The following is a 25,146-nucleotide window of genomic DNA, read 5'->3' as shown; positions in this document are numbered from 1 at the left end:
CACAATTTGATATGACAGACAAGTCACTGTCGGATGATGCAGAATGAGTTCCCTACATCATAAGGAAATACTTATAATCTTCTCATGCTCTGTGCTCTTTCCCTCTATAGTGTTCGTTCTTTTCCTTACTTTTAAACAGAAGTATGCATATATGCTGGTTATCTTTGCTACCACAAAAACCAACCAACGAACCAACCAAACAAAAACCATTTAACTTAAAGATTGTACAAACAGTACAATACAGTATTCAGTGTGTTTATCCACTTTGCCACATCAAGTCTTTAGATCATATGCTCCTTAAGGTAGACTCTTTGTTTAGCACACTTAAATGTTCTAAATTCAGTACTCTGGAGAAATAGAAATAGATAAATGTGAAGAAAATAAATTATGTGTTTTCTTCAGTATTTTGAAATTGAACCTATTCAGCATCATAGATCTAAAGAGTTTAACATCTCCTTTAATGGAGAGCTTTTGAAAGAGCTTGGAGACATGATCAAAAAAAATACAATATAGATAAAATAAGGAATAGAGAGAACAATCAGCTGCAAAAAAATAGATTCATTCCAGTTTTTGTATTTCATTCAGGAAAAAAAGAGAAGTACTAGAGAAATGTGTATTTCTTTCTTTCCACTCAAAAGAGATCATGGACTACGATGAACAAATGCTGGTGGCTAACATCAACCCTGTGTTAGAATGCAAGCGTAAAAGTGCTAGAATATGTTAGAAAGCAAGTGTAATGAACAGTCAAGACAAAAGAATCATATTTTGTTTACTTACATGTAGAATAATATTCTTCTCAAATTCTTCATGCAAATTTTATGAAGACTTGATAAAGTGCAAAATGCATATCTAAAATCATATGTATATTATTAAAGTTTTGCTGCTGAATGTAGTAAAATACTAAGCCTCATAGTGGAATACACATGCTAGCAATTAATTTGAAGACATTCATGTACTCTACCAAGCTCCAGCTACCTTTTTACCATACAGTCCGCTCCTTCAAGTTGAAGGAGTTGAAGAAAGTCCTAAAAAAAAAAAAAAAAAAAAGGTGCATCATCAAGACCAAGAGGCATAGGCTCATCCAAAGTAATCATATAGGTACTAGATTCAGAAACATGAGGAGGAAGGAGTCAAGTCTTTTCTAGGCTGTAGCACTTATTTCAGGTTCATTGGCTCAGTGCTTGAAGGACTGATAGTCCTTCAATAATAATCAAGGGAGAGAATCGCTGGCAATGGCGGTTGCGTAGACTGTTAGCTCCTTGGGAAAACAATTCAGTCCAGCTGCATAATCACTAATGCCTCTTCTGCATTAAGTAGCTCTGCTAATGATGATCCAGCAGTGTTCCCGAACTTGAAAGTCTTGTTATTAATATACGTAGCAAGACGGAGAGTTTTGTAGTTATTAGTTACTACCTTTCATGTTCCAACAAAACGTGAAGTCCCATTCAAGTGAAAGTCTCTTAGCAAGATTTTTCCCAAGCTCAGCAAAAATCTTACATAGTATAGTTGTAATAACGCTGTCTGAAAATTTAAAGGCCTGTGAATCACAGAGAATTTATATAATAATCCTCCATGGTTTTTTTGGTCTTTTCTGGCAATCCTGTGGATGTATCTGACCCTGGTTCCCCTCACTGGGCCTGATCCCAACCCCTACCCGCAGGCTGGCAACCTCTGTCCGTCCCCCGGAAGGTGCCCACTGCCCAGGGCTGGGGCTGCCCCTGGCTGCCTTGCTCCTGTCTGGGGTGTAGGATGGGCTGCCAGGCCTTACCCTGCCCTGCCCTGCCACCCCCCATGAGGGCCCCCATAGTCCTTGTGAGGGAACCCCATAGTCCAAGGGAGCCCCTGACCCCTGACAATGGCCTGACTGTGAGCTCAGACAGGGACTGAGGGGTCCAGGCTGGGCTGAAATGGGGTCCTGGGTTGTGGGCTGGGTAGGGGAGTCCCCAGGGAGGCTGGACAGGGACAGGCAGGGTTGGCAGTGCCCTCAGGACCCTGGTGTTTAGTCTGGGCATGTACATATCTGAAAAGGAAAGTTTCTGCCTTCCAGAAAGCCATATAACCTATTTATATGATAAACCCTGTTTCACTAGCGAAAAAGTGAACTGCAGCAATACTTCCATAAGAATTTGTTAACAGAGATCTTGTGCATCCTGAAATCCTGTAATATAGTAAAAAGAGGGCTGCCAATACCAATTTTTAGCTTAAATGCTTGCAATTATGACTAAGAATGCTGCTTGTAGCCTACAGATTTACAAATAATAATTGTTGGTTCAGGAAGATCAAAAAAAGTAGAATACATTTTAAAAAACTGATTGTTTTTATTTTTTTTTAAGCAAAAGGCCTAATTTCAGTGATATTTGTCCTTATTCACAAGTGGAAAATGAGTAGTTTACTTGTCAGTGTAATCTAAAGAACTTTATTTGCTTCAAGAAACAGTAAAGTAAGTTTTCATCACTTTTGATTTCTTCCACGCCATTTATCAGCCTAATCTGTTAATTAAACTTGTCCTTAAACCAAATGTTTTGGGGAATCCTAAGACTGCATTTTTAGGATAAAAAAAATCCTTAAAAAAAAAGCAGAATCATTTCATACACAGACAAAGAACTAAGTCTTATTTAGAAAGATTTTTATCATCACAATCTTGGTCAGTGTAAAAGTGTAGGAGATACTGAAATAAGCCCTCAGCTAAACTAGTTGGTGCAAAACACGAGGTGACCAGGATCTTGAAGAATGTTGCTAATGCAAAAAATTAGTCTGAATTTCTCTTTCAAAAAAGTTCTCTCATTTGCATAACAGTAATTATTCTCACTCAATTTCCTTCATCTCCTGCAGTGCAAAAATTAAGCAGATATATCCAGTTTCTATCATCTGTTTTCTGTGTCTTTCTCAAAAAGGCAACTCAAAAACTATTTTTGGTTTTGATCCATTTGTACTTGGAGTTGAACGTCTGTAAAGATTATCATAGCTGCCGTTCTAGAGAACTGGTTAAACACAGTACAAATATTCCTGCAATATTTCTCTTACATTTAGATCAATCACTTGCAAGGCCAGTCTCTTCAATGGTCCCTTACTTTCTACTGATAGCTTTAGTCTGGAAATCAATGCTGTCAGTGTGTCACCTTACAACACATAACATCAACCACAAAAAAGTCCCAAGGGTATTAATGTTGCTATAGAAGTATTCAATGTGAAATCAGCAAATGCATCAAGGAAAGATGTAGAGCAGTTGGACTCACATGTTCTTCATTGTTTTTTCCCTCAAACCTCCTGATCTCTAGCCCTCAACATTGTAGAAGAGGCTCAGATGTGATGTGGTATCCAGGAGGAAGAAAAAACGTAAGGAATATGGATAGCACAGGTAGTGCCTGTTTCCCCATGTGTTCAATCCAGATCTATACCATCTCCAAATAAGGAAGCCTATGGGAAAATTTTTATCTAAATATGATCACTTCTTTTGGGTTGGATGCTGTTCCCCATGCAGCTTAAAATGCTACAGCTGATTTCTCTTAACTTGTTTATCTTTCCAGAGTTGATTTGTTGGTATATTCAAGTTCTTACAGCCATCATAACTTGACAAACCCTAGAGCCTTCACTCAAAACAGCACTCTAGTGTAGCAACAAATGGTCATGTGGTGGAGAGCTGGTGTTTTTTTTTTTTTTTTTATTTAGGTCATAGAAATAGTAACTTTATTCTATTGAAGACTTAGAACTTCTAGACTCCATTCTCTACCTAGTCAATGGAGAGCAGTTTTGCCTTCAGAAGGAAATTCAAAGCATGTGGGTTAGATGCCTAACAGTAGGTTTAGAAGTACCTCAAAATATACTTTCAGTACAAGAAGAAAGTTAATTCTTTATGTACCTATTATTTAATTGAAATGTTTCTGGAAACAATGAAGTGGGGCAAAATCCTCTCTATTTACTAGTTCTGTAATTTTACTAGATGTAGTACTTTGAAAAGCAGTGACAGTGTGGTATTTTCATGGACAATTTGTGTAGCTGCAATGCAAGAGGCTATCTCACATTAAAAAGCTTTCTATTCCTTGAGGTGATCTTATATATTCCTGTATTACAATATGATTGTCAAAGAATAATAGATAAAAATCCTGCCATTGCTTTTCCTCAGTGAATTCCTCCTACTTCTTTTGTTACTTCCTACAACTGTATGAACTAGTTTCAGCAGATACAAATAATTTATGGACTAAACAGGGAAAAATGTGGGAGGGAGGTCTTTCTTCTGGGGGGGGGGGGAACCACACAAACAAAAACCCCAACCTTCTGGTAAAAAGTCATTATTTAGATAAGATTGGTTGCTCAGTATTTTGTGATCTACTATAGTTTTGCCTAATTTTTTTTTTTTTTTTGGTCAAAAAGTGACCTGTTCTGTTTCATATATGAAAGGTGCACATTAAAAGAATATGAGCTAGCAAATATCTTTACTGAAGCACTGTTGGCAGCCGAGATCACTGACAACTTCCTGGCTGTGATTCATAATCTATATTGGTGCCTTTGAGACAGCAAGCTATTGATTTTTCCCAGTCTATAATCCAAGACCATATACACAGCTTGTTAGACATCTGTGGGAATATAAACTGAGTTTTGATACAATTTAGGGAGCTTCTGTTAGCGGGGCACTCAGTTTTTGTCTTTGAGAAAATCTTTACACATCTGTATAATCTTGAAGAGATTTTTAACAGATAATTCAATAGAGCTTGGGGGGGGGGGTTTTGTTTGTTTGTTTTGGGGTTTTGTAAACTGTTTCCCTGGGTGAAACTCATATGAAGTAAATTTCAAGTGGGCAATAATAATAAAACATAGGGAAATCTTTCTAATGCTATTATAGCTTTTTTCTTCTTTTTATTTCCTTTGATTTTGTCAAGTATAATTTGGAAGTACTCCTGGTTTTTCATGCTTAATATCTTGTCCATTTTACTTGCCCTTTCCAGGAAAACTTCCCTGTCTTTACTGCAATATGCATGGTACATATGCACAAACAACATTCAAAAGAACAATCATTAACTGCAATGCAGTTTCTCCACAATAAAACGATTTAAGAATAAGTACACTAAAAATCTTCCAAAAAATATACATAGCTAAAAATATATTTCTTGGGTTCAAGCCACTGCACACACTCCCTGATTTAGTAAAGTAACTACACTCAGTGTTAATTTTCTGTCTTCTGAGAGTAAGCTAAGAAAAAAGAAGAGGTTAATACAGTTTGAAGCTTATGCACTAAGGTAGGAATGTCATAAGGAACAGTCTTAATATATGTTTTTTTAAATATTATTTAATATTTGTCCAAGAATACTTTAAGAGCTACCATGTAAGGAGAAAATAACTGAAGAGCTTTGTGGATTTCAGATGACAGAAATATCTCTGTGCATGTCATCACATTGCATGTTAGTCTGGAAGGTTAGGAAAATATTTACACAAAGTCTCCAAAATCAAAATAAAGCACTCTTGACTGTATGCGAAGTATAATTTAGCTAAACTTGGATGATCCAGAAACCATATAGTCAGAACTGGGTAATTGCTCATTTTCTTTTATATGATAGAAAAATTTTCTTAAAACAATAAGAGGAAAAACAAAATGTTGGGATGCATATATATTTTAGCAAAAAATTATGTTGAAAAACTGGACCAATTTTCATAAGTAGTAGAAAAAAAATGAACTCTATATTAAATAACATGATAGAAACCAAAATCTCATTGGCATAGACTGTTTCTAAATAGAATTTTGCAAATGACCATTTCAAATCTATATTTGAAAATAGTTTTTCATGCATTGTAAAGTTTGGGGTTTTTTGTTTTTTGGGGTTTTTTTGTCTAGCTCATTTATCTATAATTTAATTGGTTTTCAGGAAAATAAATTAAGTCCCTAATTCTTCATATGTTTATACATTTTATCAACCTGAAGATCATGAGTAGATCAACTGGATTAGTATCATGCTTTAAGTTAAACAAAAGACAATGTTTTTGCAAGGTCAGAGATACTGGAATGTACAAAAGTTAGAAATCTAGAATAATGAGTAGATAGAATATGTAAAAAGGAGTTTATTAATTTTGTTTCAATCTAAATGAAATGGTGTAGTGTACAACATTACTGGCCACTGTTCATATCATTTTTATAGTCAGATTCAAGCTGAACTATGTACAAAAAACCTTTAAATAAGACCCTCAAAAAATTAAAGCAGTTATTTTTTATTCTATGCTTAATTACTGTTTGGGATAATCTTAGTCCTTCCTGTCTTTATCTTTCACACTTTCCTATCCACCTGCTGGGAGCTAGTAAAGAGCAAGAAGACAACTTATGTGGACTGACCCTGCCAATGCAGACTGCAAAATGAAATATGAAGGACAAAATGATAAAGAGGCAAGGAGAATATGTTGAAATTTGGAATGCTAATAATAGGTCGCCAGGTTATCCAGACAAACTAGTTTCAAGTGGGAAATCAAAGGATTATCTCTTTATTTTATGCTTCAACACTTTCATTCTAATGCCAAGCAAAATATTTGTTATTCATTATTTCTGGAAATCTGAGAGGAATTTGGATCCATTCATCATTTCAACAATGTGAGAACTAGATCATCCTTGCTCATATCACAAGAAGGTAAAGGAAAAGGAGAGTGAGCAGACACTGTGCTCATGAGCACTTTAGAAATGCATGTGATGATAAAAGTGATAAAGTAGGAGGTGGAGTGTAGTTATCAACAGCAGATAACACAGTTTTACTAAACAAACTGCTGTCCTTGGAGTAAGTAGTTCAAAATTGTTCTACCTACGTACAGGTACATAGTTCAGCAAAGGTTCATCTCATTCAAGCTCAGATGCATTTTAAAAAGTGGTTACATAATGAAGAGAAATGTCAGTGCTTAGTGCATGTCTCTCTAGGTCTGTACGCTTACAGAAAGGCTGGAGAGAAATGCTCCTTAGTTATAATTTTCCAACTGGAATGTTACATACTCAACTATACAAAAGATACAGAAATTGCAGACTGACCTGTTAGTTGCCCTTTCCTATCTTCTAAATTCCGTATTGTAACAAATGCTGTTTTCCCAATGTGAAAATAAGAGTATGATTATATTCAAACCCTACTGTGTGAGGGACAAGTACTTCCATCTTTACTCTTTTATTGCTCAGCAAAACTTGCACTCACTCTTCACTCAACCCCCTTTTACCAGCTGCCTACTACAATAGTCACAAGCTATCTTTTAATGAACATCATATGGCAAAAAATAAACACACCTTTTGAGAGTTCATTTGCATATTTAGTTATAGGAAAGGATAAGAACACGGTAACCAAAATGCATCCACTGTTCTTTCATCCAGAGACAAACTCTACTGCGTGTCAGCAGGTAGTGTAAAAGTCAGTGTCCTCAGCCAGGATATTCTAAATATCCTTTAAATAAGGATATCAGTCTACACACAGAAAGGTATCCAATGCCTGTAGCACACCATTGTAGGCTTAAATTGTGCAAGCTTTTCAAGAGACCATACCTTCATTTTGCCTTTTGGTAGCTTATAGTTCAAGTCTGCCTTGTCCTCAGCTAAAGTAAGGGAGTAAGTTCTAGAGTAATAAACCTAGTAAGTTATAATCCCTCTTATTTTTATGACCTAGGATCTGGAAATCGGCACAGGGCAGAAACTGGGCAAAACCCACTTTATATAGGGATGCAATGTGTTGTAAAGATCATTAGGTATATGCCAGGGAAGGGAGTCACAGCATATGATTATCACTTGGTTTTGTGAAGGGGTGAGATAAAGGACTTGTTATTTGGAAACCCCTTTTTTAAGGAAAGTCCTAAGGGCCAACTGCCTCGCTAGATTTATGATTCTAAGAAGCAGGGAGAGGGAAAGCAATGGTGACCACCAGAGTCAATGAAGAGAGAAGGGTATACCTTTTCCCTGGTATGTGAGAGACCAAGTAAGTCTAGAAAATTCAACTTTCTATTTATTTAATTATGAATAAGACTCTGTCCTCCCAGGTAGATGAAAAGCAGGGAATCTTCCCAAAGCAAACACTGAAGGGGAATTTTTTGAACCCTATGAAGGCCTCCATGATTTGATAAAATTAGCAAATGACCTGTAAGTATATATTTTGAATTGGACAGCTTTTTATACATCAAAAATAAGAAAGGACATTGGTCCCTTAAATTGTCACCATATAATTGTATAAATAATGGAGGACTTCAAATATTTGCTATAAATAACTGAAAACCTGCTGTTTCAGAATTCTCTTTATTAGCCCATTACATAGAAAGAAAAATTCAGTGACACTTTATCACTCTGTCTGTGAGCATTAGAAAGAGGTAACTGTTTCTTAATGTTTTAGATACCTTCAGAACCTCTGTATTTAGTGGATTTAAATTAGATTGACTAACATCGCAGAACCTCTAATTCACTAAATCACTGCTTCCAGAATAGCATTTGTGTTATCTGCAGATGAAAAAGATGTATAAGAGAAAAACTGAGAATGGGGATATATTTTGTTTGATATTTTTATACCAGCAACTACAAACCTAACTTCTGAAGCTCAGCCATCTCTACTTTAAGGATGGATGATTATTGCTCTTTAACCTGCTTCATTTTTTCTCAGAAAAATGTATTGTGTATTCTTGCCTCAGATATGGAGAACAATAGAGGGAATATTTGCACAGTCCACAGGGCTAAAGTAGAGACCACAGGTTCCTAGGTAAGCAATTATTTTAATGAAATATTAGAATATTTCTATGAGTAATTATGAAGATTGTCATTTAATGTGAAACATGTTAGGACTCGTGTTTTAGTGGGTTTCCAGTTTTTAAAGGATTCTTTTTTTTCCTAGCAAGTCCCAGAACTCCCATTCACTTCAATGGTAGCTGCAGGTGCTGAAAATCCATTTGAATGGTCCATACTGATTTGAAATTTTGCAGTGGTCTTTCTCTCACACACATGCTCACACATGTTCCTCTTTACCCTTCTTTCGTTTTTCCTCCATCTGCCCAAGATTAAGACCAATTTCACCAGACATGGATACTCATATAGGGGAGGTATGAATGTTACAAAGAAGCAGTTAAATGAACTGGGGGTGAAAAGAAAGAAAAAAAAGGTGAAGTTCTCATGCCTTTTTTCCCCCCTCCCAGAACTTTTTAAAATGAAATGCAATCTTATAGCGAGGAGGTAGGTTTCCTAGAAAATTAATTGAGACTCAGGGTACATGCAGATGAGTGAATTCTTTTAAAAGCACCTCTAATGCATTTTTACAAGGGTCATTGTGTTTTACAACGTGAGAAAAAAAAAGAAAAAAAAAAGAAACAATCACATTTTTACTAGACTTGAAATAAAAATAGGCAATTGGAAATGCATTGTAAACAGGATTATTCAAACTCAGCTTGCCTTAAGATAGAAGCAGCTTTTAAGCAGGCTGTTACATAAAGGTCCGGTATTTCTGAGATTTTATGAGAGTAATCTAATGCATTGGTCAGGCAAGGTTAAGAATAATGCCCTTGCAGTCTCCCTAGATGCAATGATAGTGTTTGATGTGAATAAAAAGGCTACACTTTCTGGGTGTTGGTGAAACTGAACTGCACAGACATGTATTTGGGGATTTGAGTATGAACTTCAATATTCCTCAGGAAAAAAAAAAAAAGTAATAATAAAATATCGACAACCTTTTTGAATCTTTTTTCCTGAGTTTTGTGCTTATGCTTCGTTGTCCATCTTTTCCTCCTTTCTCCACATTAGCTTTCAAAACACTTCCTGAGGCTTTTAGAAATGTCGTAAACTTACTGTATCATTACTGATGCATACAAGCAGGAACATAAATGAATACTGTATGTGGATGATATTCTTTTTATAACCTATCCTGATATTTCAATCCCAGCTATTACACTGTTCATAAATCAGTTTGGGATCCTCTCTGGCTTTAAAAGTAATTATAATAAATCCAAAGATATGTTTATGTATAGGAGGCCAATTGAACCCTTTGCTTTTCAGTTTCCATTTAAATTGGTCTCCAGAGGTCTTACCCCAGGTTATTTATTCCTTTTTCTTTAGATCTGCTGTACAGACTTAATCTTGCTTCTCTGCTTTGTAAAATTCAATAGACGCTGTACAGGTGGTTTCCGTTCTTTCCTTTTTTTATTAGGGGAAAGAGCTGTCATTAATTAAAAACAAAATGCATTTTGTATTTTTTCTCTGATAATAAATACACTTACTAAGAAATTGTGAAGACTGGCTTAAGAAATGTTTCTAGGTGCCTTGAAAGCAATTGCTCAACTCATTTACTTATTTAATACAACACAAACAATGTGTTAGTCTGCTCTGCAATTTTTCCATTTGTCTGACTGTTAAGTATAATTCAGCTTCTAAGTCCTTTCTTTCTGCATCTTTCTGACTGATTAAATTCTCATACAGAAGTCATACCAAGGTAAGTTTGCATGTCAGTAGGTGTGGATCAGAGCAACAGAACTGCATGGCTGGAAAGCTTTGTCTGATCACACAGACTTCTGATTTCACAAAGCTATTCTTCCAGAAATGCAGCAAATGCCAGAGTATCTTGAAAGAGGTCAGCTGAGAGAGAAGATGCAAATCTTAGCAACGACCTGCTAAGAGCAATGTAAGAAGTAAGGGAATTTGTTACATGAAACATATACCTAAGGAACACCCTTCCACAGCATTTTATTTCACCTTCATTTTCATAGAATCATAGAATCATAGAATCATTGAGGTTGGAAAAGACCTCTAAGATCATCGAGTCCAACCGTCAACCCAACACCGCCATGCCCACTATTTTATTGCCATTTATTCTCTAAATAAAAAAATGTGAGCCACATATACAATTCAAGTCTGTGAGTAAAAATGTCCCTTTTCAAGTATAATAATTCATCAAATAAATATCAAATATTTCAAATCCTTTACATTGTCGTTACAGGTGAAACATATGACTCCTCCTTTATAATAGAGATAAAATATGGTGCTTCATATGAATCATAGCATCATAGAATCATTGAGGTTGGAAAAGACCTCCAAGATCATCGAGTCCAACCATCGACCCAACACCACCACCCACTAAACCATGTCCCTGAGTGCCTCATCTAGATATGCTTTAATTCTGAAATAATTTCTACTGTGAGAGACCCTACTTCAACGGTTTGATGAAGCATATGAGGAGGGATATTTATGAGGAACAGTACTGTGCTGAGCTTAGTATGCATCGAGACTGTTTATGTCCAGGAGCTGCCAGAATTTGCAATTCAGAAGAAAGAGGAGAGGAGAGGAGAGGAGAGGAGAGGAGAGGAGAGGAGAGGAGAGGAGAGGAGAGGAGAGGAGAGGAGAGGAGAGGAGAGGAGAGGAGAGGAGAGGAGAGGAGAGGAGAGGAGAGGAGAGGAGAGGAGAGGAGAGGAGAGGAGAGGAGAGGAGAGGAGAGGAGAGGAGAGGAGGGGAGGGGAGAGGAGGGGAGGGGAGAGGAGGGGAGAGGAGAGGAGAGGAGAGGAGAGGAGAGGAGAGGAGAGGAGAGGAGAGGAGAGGAGAGGAGAGGAGAGGAGAGGAGAGGAGAGGAGAGGAGAGGAGAGGAGAGGAGGGGAGAGGAGAGGAGAGGAGAGGAGAGGAGAGGAGAGGAGAGGAGAGGAGAGGAGAGGAGGGGAGAGGAGGGGAGAGGAGAGGAGGGGAGAGGAGGGGAGAGGAGAGGAGAGGAGAGGAGAGGAGAGGAGAGGAGAGGAGAGGAGAGGAGAGGAGAGGAGAGGAGAGGAGAGGAGAGGAGAGGAGAGGAGAGGAGAGGAGAGGAGAGGAGAGGAGAGGAGAGGAGAGGAGAGGAGAGGAGAGGAGAGGAGAGGAGAGGAGAGGAGAGGAGAGGAGAGGAGAGGAGAGGAGAGGAGAGGAGAGGAGAGGAGAGGAGAGGAGAGGAGAGGAGAGGAGAGGAGAGGAGAGGAGAGGAGAGGAGAGGAGAGGAAGAAAGAGCAGTTTTGTAAAAGAGGCTTTTTCTTTTTTTTTTAAGAAAGTTGACATGTGTAATTAATCACAGGAGTCCAGAGGCTGTGGCTTTAAGAACACTGCAAGTTATCAAAAGAAGGAGAAAGAAATTTTCAAATGGTGGTCTGGAACGTGGGAGCCTTTCTAGAGATTGAGACTGTAGAATTAAGAAATGCTGGGCACTAATTAAAGATGAACCAAAAAAACAGACTAGAAAAAAGGTCCCAACCTACAAGGACAAGATAAGCAAGTTAGCATAAGAACTTTTATTTAATCACTCACCAAAAAGATTCAAGTTTTCTCTCTTTAAAGTACAGAGAAAGTTTGTTCTGATTTTTTGCTTTTTTATTTATTTTCTGTTTTTAATAGCACAGCCCTAGTTTAGAAATCCTCTGGAACATTCATTTGTAAGAAGGTAGAACACTTCAACTTCAGGGCTCTGATTAGCTCACTGTCGCATCATGATGTGCCTTACCATTTTTAAATTACCTCACATATTGTTTGGAGGATTGATATCTATTTGCTACTAAAGGATATTAAACAAACTGGCCCAAATTCTTTTTTGTTAATTCAGGTGAATAGTCCCAAATGAACCTGGCTTGTTTACAGGACAGTCTTTCCTGACAAGGTATTGCACAAACACATCATAAATATTAATCCCAACTATATAATAATGAAACTCTTCAAAATTAAAGTAATCTCAGTGTTCTAGATGCTTTCAAATTTCTTTGTTTTTCTCATTTTTTTTCTAGTTTTGAGATATTAGTTATATTTCTGTTTAATTCTGAACAACTATGTTTTGGAATGCCAGTTTAATATATGGATTTATTAGCTCATCCCATATTCAAAAATTGCCATAGTCTTATCCTGACCTACTTGTGAAAAATACAGATTGAGGAAATGATCACTGTGTTTGGATATGCACTAAGATCAATGCCTTCTGAACCAAGTTAAAGTCCATCTTCAGTCTAGCACAAGCCTTTACTTGGAGTTGCATCTGTCTTCATAAAATCAGACTGGTCTTGGTGGTATGTGTTTTGTTTTGTTGGGTATTTTTAACAAAGAAAAAGTAATTTCTTATCCATTCATTTCCAACTGACTGACATCCTCCTCTGTATCCCCTCCAATAGAATGAGCTCCTCACAATCTTGAAATTGAATCGAGACCTTGAAACGTATTTTAGTAATGTTTCTTTCTTTAGAAACACACTTTTACACAAATGAAGCTATTGACATTTTGCTGGGAATAAACATCATGTCTGTAGACACAGCCTGTAGGATCCGGAGCCTATTAGGTTCTGAGATGCCATTTGGTTTTCAAGTGAATACTTAGTGCTGATTTTGACCTTAGGACTATTTATGAGGTGTACACTCCTGTCTGCCATGGAGACATAGATCTTGGAGACATTCAGTGTGCTACCTGTAAGGTTTTAAAAAAAAGAAGGCTAGTACTCAGGGTTCTCCTTCTAAGTCTGTCTGTCTTCCCATTTTTCTTCTGAGGATCCCTGGATATGCAAATCATGAGGCTATGCTGGAAGGCTTATCTGTTTTGCAAACCTTTCGTGGGCAGGAAGGACATGAGGGTGGCAGTAAGCATTTTTCTACTGGATATATAAGTAGAGGTTCAAAAATTTCATTGAACTATCTATATTATTGCACAACAGTTTGGATGGCAAACAGGATTTACTGTGGATAATATTCACCTTTGGATGTAATTTGAAAGCTCTCTGCGTGTCTGAACATATAGGGTTTAGAAATATTAACAGGCGCTTCTCAATGTCCTTGGTTCTCTTTCAAATAGTTTTTACATAATACCTGTGTGTGTGCCTACATATATACAAATATTTATGTTTGGGTTTGGGGCTTTTTTTACCATGATTGTGGTACTCAGTAAAAGGAAATAATTTGATCCAAGCCATACTAGGATCAGTGAGAATCTTATCATTGATTTTTCTGTGTAAATATATTCAGTTCTCAAGTATCCAACTCTGGTCTCAGTTCCAGACACAGTGTTGTGATTGCTGAGTGCTGCCTATCTCTAATTCTTGTGTAATTGTATTATACCTGGTCTTACATAAATCCAGAGAATAGTCTTTTTGAATAATCGTGTTTTAATATGAATAATGGAGATAGTATGCCAATAGAGAGTGACAAATTTGTGAGATATTCAGGGTAACACTCATCAACCTCATTTTCATTATTTTCGTGCTTATCCTTGGAACTTTTCTTGGTATGCATCTTTCTGTTTATTACACTATTGGCAACTGCAAAAGACATTCAGGTCAAGTAGACTCAAAAACATTCTGACAAATAAAGCTACATCATGTAGCTATATGATAGCAGTTATGTACATGAATTCTATGAAAATGAGAATTGCTTTTTTAAGTTATTTTTTATTTTCTTAGACTTTTTTAAAGTACATTTCAGAACTCTGTATTGAAGAGGTTAATTAGATGCTATAATCTCATATTCAGTGAGGGTTATATCACATTATTAAACTGGCCTAAAATATGGGGTAGCATTTTAAATGTACCGACTTATGCCTGTACTGTGTTTTAAGCTATAAGGTCTACAAAACTGAAGGAGTGTTTTGCATGTCTTTGTGTGTAGTTCCATTCTTTATTTGATAGTTTGTAGGCCATTATGTAAGACAAAGGGATGACCTGACTGAGACATACACATAATGAATGATAATGAACGAAGTTGGATAATGCTATTTAAATGCTATTTACCTTCTTTTAGAACTTAAGAGCAGGGAAGAAGCAACTAATATAAAGAGTACAATTAAAAACCGAGGAAATAATCTTTTTATATAATTCTTAACTTTGGAACTCAGTCCCAAAGATATCTGACTCCTGATTTCAACAGGATTCAGAGCAGGGATAAGTCTTTATGACATATTTTTATTAATTAAAAATATTAAGAGTGAGTAAACAAATGAGAAATTATTGTGAAAATCAATAAAGAAAAGAATGGTGAAAATAAGGCAGAAATTCAAGAGTAAATGTGGACTTAGTGGTATATTACCTATTTCTTTTGCAAAGCTGTAAAGATATACTTACAAACTAGATAATAATTTAAATGGGGAAAATTAGGAAACAAATTTATTAAGAGGCATGATTTACCTTAAAATTATTGCCTCAGAAATACTCATTGCTGAAAATAAACCTGAGGGAATGCTTTTCCACTTATTATAAGTCTGAACCTTGATCTTGCAGTATGCTGAGGTTTGCTTTTTGGGCTGTGTGCTTTAATTGTTTTTGGCTCAGCACCATGCTGAATTGCAACCCTGGCCTTTAACTGCTAAGAAGATATAACTCTAGTAAACAGAACAACATATCCATAGCAACCTACAGTTTTAGTTCTAACTTTTCAAAACACAAAATGGTAATTATTTTTTTTCTTTATATTTTTATATTCCTATGGCTCATAATAGCAATGATGACCTCCTGGCTGGGCATTTCCAAGCTATTAATGACAGGCTGAGTTATGCGACCTTGACTTCACCTGCAGCCATTAACTTTTCTATCTAGTCATTAACTGCTGAGAAATGCCCTCCCTTTTGGTCATTATTTCTCTTATATGCATTTCTTAAATAGGCATTTTCTGTAACAATTACATGTCAGAGTAATTTCATATTTTTTTATTAATAAGTACTATCTTATCTTTGTGTTCAAGCCACAGAGATCCTTTGACATCTAGCAGCTTGCACATCATTTAAGTTTGTAAGGAAGAGGTCATCATTTATGCACAGGCAAATGGGAGACAGAGGGCTTAAAACATCACATTTTACATGGGAGGAAAAAGCCTTGCATCGTTTGAGTTAAATCTATGGCGCATATTCAGAAATGCTGAGGAATTCATTTTTAGATCGGGCATTTAGATGTACAATGTATGCCACAATACCAGCTAGAAAACCCTTAGCATTAATAGTAAAGGTGACCTCTAAGTTATCCCTTCTGACTACTGGATCTTTAGACAAAATGGTTAGTAATTTCACTGGGATTAATTTGCCAGCATTTTGCAGACCCTTATCTTATTTTCTGGAACTCATAGAGGGATCAGAATCCACATGATATATTTCTCTTATCTGTCAGTGCAGCAGCATAAGATAAAAGAAGTTTCTTATTGAATGGATATATTTTTCATTGTCTTTCATACCATAGATTAAATGGGACTTGTATGATTTTTCTTCTCCTGATAGAGCAAGCCATACTTTTGCATAAATAACTTCTCTGTAATTTAGGAACTCTTATGAAGAGCTCAGTAATCAATTTTTTTAGATGCTGTAATTAGAGACCTTACCTGGATCAAAAAACAAATGCTGCTGGAGGGGAGAAAGGTTGTAGAGTTATTTTCAAGGGTGGGACTTAGTTGTCCGAATGAATGACAAAGAATATTATCATATATGCCTGGAAATGTCAGCAACAGAGGATTTGTTTAATTTGTTTGTTCCTGTAGCTCAGACATACAGTTATACTTCTGTAAACAATGTTTGTTCAATGAAGTGCTTAGTCCTTTGCATAGGAAATTTCTCTGACAATATCCTTGACTAACAGGAAATATCTGCCCTATGAAAAGAAAAAATGTTTCCAGGAGATAAAATTTGTTGTTCTTTTCACTGTTATTTTATTTAGGTGTCTGGTTTATTAGAACATATCATCCTAATTTTGTACAATAGAGGGAAAAAAAGCAGAGAGAGGTGAACGAGGCCAAAAGAACGTAAACTAAAGAAGTAAACTCTGCAAATCTTGACAAATGCAACTCCACCAGTAAGTGACAATATAGGTGAAACATTTCTCTTTTAAACTTTTTTCCATTAGTTTTTTGACAGGAGTACACTAGTTCAGCTTTAATGAGATTCTAGTGTAAAAACTTCAGGGCTAAATAAAAGAAACAAATCAAAAGGACCGGATGATTGCCATTTAATGTGAAAGAATGAAAGTGCAAACAATCATTGTATGACATCTAGCTGTGCTAGTCACTGCAGAATGACAGGTAGAACAATTCAAAGTTACTGATCTAAAGATGGAATAACAGCTCATATGTTTGAAGTGCTCAGAAGATGAAGAAATAAAACAGACTCTAAGATAAGACATGGTTAAGCCTTTTAAATTCCATGCCTTATTGTCAGTATCATTTGAACGTTTTTGTACACTTTTTTTTTTTCCCCCTCAGAAACTATTTTATCGAAGGAATTACTTTTAAGAGCTGATTTTTATTATTATCCTTCAGGCTGAATGGTATGCTTTGTTTTTCAACAAGATGAGAAAAAATGTATGCAATGAAAAGTATATTACTAGTTTCCTAAGCACCCATATTGCATATATTCAGAAGTATGTATTCTGAGGGTATATTGTTAAGCTGTGCATTTTAAGCAAGTTCAATAATTCACATGCTAATTTACTCTACAGGTAGCCTGGCTTTTTTAACATGCAACATAACAAATTTGTTATGAATTTCTGTTTATGCGGTCCTTGTCTATTCTTTTCTTGATATTATTTTACGTCTCTAAGGAAAATCACCTATTCTTTCTTTCAGCAAGCCTTTTTATCAGTGAAATAACCTATTCTAGTTACTGCTGGAAACAATAATCTGTAATTGCTGCTTTCAGTCCTAATTTGGCCTGTCCCTAGTTTTTCATCTCAATCTAATCTAAACCTATTTGAGCAAATAAAATGATATTTACCTCATCCTCTGTTACAAGCTTTCAAGATTACAGGCTTCAGGAAAAATCAATACAAAATACCAGCTTAGCAGCAGGTTTGTGCTCAGAAAGAATGCTAACTTTTCTTTCCTGCATTTTCTGACTCTCTACTCCCCTGGAGTGAAAGCAAACCTTAGACTATAAGGAATGAAGGGGAAAAAAAGAAACACAAAAACCCCAGCCTTCAATGATGTGTTTGGTTCATGGTTAGTAGCCACTTTTGAGCTTACAAGCCGAAGTGCAGTGCATGGTCAAGCTCCTAACCTTTAGCTTCTGCTTCCACACCACACATCTTACAGAGTTCACCAAAAGGAAGGATCTCGACCTCTCGGATGATTTTTCAGACTCAAATACCATCTTCATTTATTATTTATTTGCTTCAAGCAGTTGGGATTTGAGGTATCATCATACCTGACTGACTGATTTAAGGAAGTGGCCACCTCTCTGTGGGGGAATCTCATGGGAATAAAATCCTATTACTTTCCAAAAACATTACTTCATTTGCTGCCTGAAATAAGCTTTTGATGAAAACATTTGAATGTTGAGTTTGTAAACAACCAAGAATTCTCAGCAGTGCTACCTTTTTTTTCTTTTTTTTTTTTTTTTAATGTTGAAAAGGATGTCTAATTGTTTTTATTTTGATTTTGTTATGTTCTGTTGTTGTTAGGCTTTTTGAACAAGAAACCGATGGGTCTTTATAATAATTAAACTACCTATCAAGCTTTTCAAATTATTTGTCCTCTCTCTTTTGTAACAAAACAGGAAAGTTCTTCCTTTTAAAACTTGTGTTGGATTTCTCTTTCATAGCTCTCTCCACAGGCTTCCTCTTCCCACCCCCACCTTGTGAATAGTCTCTGATTTGAAAAATTATGAGGAGTTATTTGGTCTCTCTTCAGGCCCTGTGGGATCATAATCATGTAATAGTTATGTAGTGTTTGAAAGAAGCTCTAATCCAAGTCAAATATTTAACTTAATCACCCCTTTTTGAAGTATTTAATTCAGGACTCAAGTTTTCTCAGGTAATTAACAAAATAGGTATGTCCTTTTCTTTGGATGCCTATATGAGTAACACAGACACACCCAAAAAAGTAGATCACCTAAGTTTTTATTTCCCCAAGAATAGTAACAGTCATATCAATGCATTTAGGGGGAAAAAAAATCTTTTAAATAGGAGATTAAGACCTAATTGTATTCACCTAACTGTGGTTACTAAATTAGTACCCTAGTCACTCTAGACACAGAAGTAATCAATAGAGGGAGATAAGCACCTTCAGAGTGCTTGAGTCTTAGGTGAACTGAACTGCCCTTTGGAGGTGCTTATTTCTTTTCATTGAATATAGAGGGTGGCTGAGATAACTTCAGGTGATTAATCCTAAACTTATTTAGGATAAATCCTAAATGATAATTTTACTGCCAGCATCTTCTAAGCCATAAGACCCTTATTCTGCAGATCTTCTGTCGCCCATATAGGTATTCTCCAGAAACCCAGAGCGGCTGAAGTGTCTATTAGCTTCTGTTCTAGTTCAACCCCAACAGAAACAATAAAAGCTTAGGAAAAGCAGTTCCTCCACATAATTACTTTTTTCTTCTTTAGAGTGATTTGTTAGATGCAAGTCTTTGAAATATGATAGAACATTATTGCACTCCTCTTGTGTGTCCAAGATTTGCCAGTGTTTAGATGAAGTCTCTCCTGCATCTTTCTTTTTCTCTCTAGTCCTCCTTACCTGTGGTAATGATTTATCCTGTAGTCTCAGATGATTATGTGTCTCCTTTCCAAAGAGAAAAATGGGACAGCTTACACCGCCCAGAGCTGTTGTTCCAAGATCTCCCCAGATTCTTTTATCACTTACATTCAGCTCATGTTTTGAGGCTATATTTTCTTAATGAAAACCAAAATCTGAGAAATAGGATTTTGAAAAAAATCACTAGTATTTTATACCACTGGGTATTGGTCCCATTAAGCTTTGTGAAGCTTGATCCCCATTTTTTAATCTGACATGAATTATTGTGATCAAATTGCCTGTGTATCTGTCAATCATGCCAATAACTTTTGAAGTCTTTGACCAATTTCAAGCAAATTTGACATACAGGTAAAAGTCTTAAGAATTCTAAATTTCTGCAATAGTCTGATACTGCCTATCCCATCCATACACACAATTATTCTGCCAGCAATGAGGTGTTGTGTCCTGTTTAGCTCAGGACCACAACTGGACCTTTAGCTTCAGTTTACCCCTGTGTAATTTATGGACTCCATTAGTTGTTTTGAAGAATCTCTCAGCATTTTAGGCTAGATTTACAAATTTAAACTCACCGCATCTATATATAATTTTGACCAAAACCTTGACCAAGGAATTCTGTTCTATTCCAAGAGTTCTTTTACATTCAGTTTTCACCACTCCCTCTGTAGCTATGTAGGGCGGATGAAGCGTTCTATAAGCGGCTGGCACAAGTCTCTCAATCGCTAGCCCTTGTTCTCGTGGGGGACTTCAACTTCCCGGATGTCTGCTGGAAATACAACACGGCAGAGAGGAAGCAGTCTAGGAGGTTCCTGGAGTGTGTGGAAGACAACTTCCTGACACAGCTGGTAAGTGAGCCTACCAGGGGAGGTGCCTCGCTCGACCTGCTGCTTACAAACAGAGAAGGACTGGTGGGAGATGTGGTGGTCGGAGGCCGTCTTGGGCTTAGCGACCATGAAATGATAGAATTCTCGCTTCTTGGTGAAGTAAGGAGGGGGGGCAGCAAAACTGCAACCATGGACTTCCGGAGGGCGGACTTTGGCCTGTTCAGGACGCTGGTTGAGAGAGTCCCGTGGGAGACGGTCCTGAAGGGCAAAGGGGTCCAGGAAGGCTGGACGATCTTCAAGAAGGAAGTCTTAAAGGCGCAGGAGCAGGCTGTCCCTGTACGCCGTAAGAAGAATGGGCGGAGAAGACGACCGGCCTGGCTGAACGGGGAGCTCTTGCTGGGACTCAGGAAAAAAAGGAGAGTTTACCGCTTGTGGAAGAAGGGGCAGGCGACTCAAGAAGAGTACAGGGATCTCGTTAGGTCGTGCAGAGAGGAAATGAGAAAGGCAAAAGCCCAGCTAGAACGCAATCTGGCCGCTGTCGTTAAAGACAACAAAAAAAGTTTTTACAAATATATTAATGACAAGAAGAGAGCCAAGGAGAATCTCCATCCTTTATTGGATGCAAGGGGGAACATTGTCACTGAGGATGAGGAAAAGGCTGAGGTACTCAATGCCTTCTTTGCCTCAGTCTTTAACAGGCAGACCAGTTATCCTCAGGGTACTCGGCCCCCCCAGCTGGAAGACGGGGACGGCGAGCAGGATGAACCCCCTGTAATCCAGGAGGAAGCAGTCAATGACCTGCTATGCCACCTGGACACTCACAAGTCTATGGGGCCGGATGGGATCCACCCGAGAGTGCTGAGGGAGCTGGCGGAGGTGCTCGCCAAGCCGCTCTCCATCATTTATCAGCAGTCCTGGTTAACGGGGGAGGTTCCGGAAGACTGGAGGCTTGCCAATGTGACGCCCATCCACAAGAAGGGCCGGAAGGAGGATCCGGGGAACTACAGGCCTGTCAGCCTGACCTCAGTGCCGGGGAAGATTATGGAGCGGCTCATCTTGAGGGCGCTCACAAGGCATGAGCGGGACAACCAGGGGATCCGGCCTAGCCAGCACGGGTTCATGAGAGGCAGGTCCTGCTTGACCAACCTGATCTCCTTCTATGACCAGGTGACCCGCCTAGTGGATGAGGGAAAGGCTGTGGATGTGGTCTACCTGGACTTCAGCAAGGCCTTTGACACTGTCTCCCACAGCATTCTCCTAGAGAAGCTGGCGGCTCACGGCTTAGACAGGTGGACTCTGCGCTGGGTCAAAAACTGGCTGGACGGCCGGGCCCAGAGAGTTGTGGTGAATGGAGTTACATCCAGTTGGCGGCCGGTCACAAGCGGTGTTCCCCAGGGCTCAGTACTGGGGCCGGTCTTGTTTAATATCTTTATCAATGATCTGGATGAGGGGATTGAGTGCACCCTCAGTAAGTTTGCAGACGACACCAAGTTGGGTGGGAGTGTTGATCTGCTCGAGGGTAGGAAGGCTCTGCAGAGGGACCTGGACAGGCTGGATGGATGGGCCGAGGCCAACTGTATGAGGTTCAACAAGGCCAAGTGCCGGGTCCTGCACTTCGGCCACAACAACCCCATGCAGCGCTACAGGCTTGGGGAAGAGTGGCTGGAAAGCTGCCTGGCAGAAAAGGACCTGGGGGTGTTGGTCGACAGCCGGCTGAACATGAGCCGGCAGTGTGCCCAGGCGGCCAAGAAGGCCAATGGCATCCTGGCCTGTATCAGAAATAGTGTGGCCAGTAGGAGTAGGGAAGTGATCGTGCCCCTGTACTCGGCACTGGTGAGGCCGCACCTCGAATACTGTGTTCAGTTTTGGGCCCCTCACTACAAGAAGGACGTTGAGGTGCTGGAGCGTGTTCAGAGAAGGGCAACGAGGCTGGTGAGGGGTCTGGAGGACAAGTCTTATGAGGAGCGGCTGAGGGAACTGGGACTGTTCAGCCTGGAGAAGAGGAGGCTGAGGGGAGACCTCATCGCTCTCTACAACTACCTGAAAGGAGGTTGTAGCAAGGTGGGTGTTGGTCTTTTCTCCGAAGTAACAAGCGATAGGACGAGAGGAAATGGCCTCAAGTTGCGGCAGGGGAGGTTTAGATTGGATGTAAGGAAAAATTTCTTTACTGAAAGAGTGGTGAAACATTGGAACAGGCTGCCCAGGGAAGTGGTGGAGTCCCCATCCCTGGAGGTATTTAAAAGACGTGTAGATGAGGCGCTTAGGGACATGGTTTAGTGGGCCTGGTGGTGTTGGGTTGACGGTTGGACTCGATGATCTTAGAGGTCTCTTCCAACCTCAATGATTCTATGATTCTATGATTCTATGATTCTATTTACAGAGAAAACTGGCTGACATAATACAATCGTATAGCATAGACAGTTATATCAGTTAAAGGTGTTCATACACTGGTGTAATCTCTTTCTAAAAATTTACAAGAGTTTTCACTGACTGCTACAGAAAGTATTTCACCATGACAAAATAAACACCTTTAACTGACTCATTAGACAAGTGCAGAGGGCAGTGTGCACTCAGTGCAAACGACAATTTCTTTTTTTTTTTTTTTTAAATCTATGACGTCTTATAGCAGAATGTTTTTCTATGTCTATGATTTTTAGGAAAAATCAAGTGGAAGTAACTGAAAATCAGCAGAGTTTGGGGTTCATCCTGATTAGCTGCTTGGACAGACTTTCTGTGTCAAGGGACAAGGGATATTTTCTTTAAGGAACTACTGCTAGATCATTTAAAGTAATTAAGCAGCTGAAAATGTAGACAAAGTGACCCCTTAAGTTTATCTTCCAAAAATGTGGTGCCTGAGGATTTTGGAAGATTCCAGGAGATGCCATTTGAATATTTAATAACTATATAACTTTAAAAAACTGGTAAAAGATCAGTATCTTTCTCTAAGTGTCACACTGAGCCAATGATGCAGTGTGGACCCATCTTCAGCCCAATCCAGTTTTGGTTATTTTTGAAGAAAAAATTATGGGATTTTTTTTTTTTTGGTGAACAGAAACAATAGTCATTCTCATCTACCAAACTTAAAAATATTTGAAGGAGGGAAGAGATGCTTCAGCACAGTTTCAGCTGAGAGAAGCTGGAGAACACAGAATGCCTAACTGTGGCTATTCAATCATCGTTGATCATGGACTGTAGTACTAAACTCCAGTGGAAGGTTAATGGGTGGTTGCTAGACCAAACTCTCTACAGTGCCCAACCCCGGCTTGTGCACAGCAGTAGGAGATGGACATCACAGTTGGGAACTGCAGTGAGTTTGCACAGGAGCTGGTTATGGCCGCTAAGTATCCCAAGAAGTACCTAGCAGTTTTTCCCTAGCAGAGCAAAAAGAACAGTAGAGCAAGGACAGGGCCAGTTTCATCCAGTAAAAGCCAAAAGAAATGTCTTTATTTTTCAGAAACATCTTGGGCCATGGAATCCATATTAGCAGACACAGGAACACAGGAGATGGTGATACTGTTACAAGTATTGAATATATTCAGAGAATATATTCAAGCAGTAAAGTGCCATGTTAATAGAAACGTTACATCCTTACATAACTGTCCGTAAGATTTTATTCTACTATGATGCCAGTGGTTAGGAGTGACACAGTGTAAGCTTCTGTGACGTAATGTAACCAATGAAGAGAAATAGTTGCCTCCGGAGGACAGTTCAGGAACTATATATTGGGAGAGACATTTAAATGATGTCTATTTAGTCCCCAGTGCTCCTCCAGTCCATTTATTTTAGCCACTTGTTGTTAGCAGTCTTGTATTTCACTGATAAGCTCTTCAGAATACTGGTGTATTTATACAGTTTCTAATACAATGGAGTATTATCTTGTAAACCCTAGGTACCACCAATATAGGAATCAACACAACTACCACTATAAATGGTAACAATAGCACTAATAGTAGTATTCATTAACAATGATAAGAGTAACAAATTCTCTCAATTCCTAATCATGCATTTAGAAGATAAGCTTTTAACAACCTGTCAGTGTTTTTGAAGAAATAATACTTTCTGAATGGTTAAAGGTTGCATAATCTTAATGATATGACTTCCTCTGAAAAGTCTAAATTGATAGAAAACGCTGAGAACACAGAGACAAAGGAGGCAGGCTGATTCTTAAGGGCAGCTGCTCCTTCCTCTTCTGAGCAGAGTGACAAGAAAAGGAAAACAAGATAATAGTAGAAGTCACACCTCCACAGCTGCCAAGAAACCTTTGTCTTCCAGAAGGTGGTCAAAACCTAAAATTCTCCCGTAGATGCTGAGAATCAAAACATGGCACCTTCAGACTTAAAAGAGCAAGTCTCAGCCACCTGTGCCACTGAATTGATATTTAAGTACCTTTTGTTATCTCAGGGTGCAGAGACTTCTCTTAACTTTCTAATACTGTCAGGCTCTATATTTATTGTCATCAAAGAGCATGGATATCTCCATGTGTTGTTTTTTCTCCCTGAAAGACTGTTAGGCTCCTCATTTTTTGGTTTTACATGCCTAAAATATCCATTCTAAAACCAATCAAAAAATAGTTCTTTGTTTCTGACCCCACTTCTAGTAATCTAAATGCAGAATTTCCGAGATAAGAATTTGGATCTAAGTCTCACTGCTTTAAGGTGTTGAACCTAACTAATTGTTTCACCTCTCTGAACCTTAAAACCCACAGAATGCCACCACAGGCCCTATTTTTAAACCTCAGTTTTGCAGCATTCCCTCCATTCTTCACTAGCAAATATTATTTCTTGGTGGTTTAGACCAAGGATCTAAGCTGCACTTTATTGTTCATCCTGCACATCCAATTGTGCAATTGTACCCAGCCAAGCACAGTGTGGGTTTCTGCCTAACATTAATTAAGTAGAACAGATAACTTCTAATACATGGCCTCTGAGTT

Source organism: Aptenodytes patagonicus, chromosome 2, assembly GCF_965638725.1.
Source record: "Aptenodytes patagonicus chromosome 2, bAptPat1.pri.cur, whole genome shotgun sequence".
Taxonomy (NCBI): Eukaryota; Metazoa; Chordata; class Aves; order Sphenisciformes; family Spheniscidae; genus Aptenodytes; species Aptenodytes patagonicus.
The sequence above is the reverse complement of the archived record's forward strand: the minus strand, read 5'-3'. Positions refer to the sequence as shown.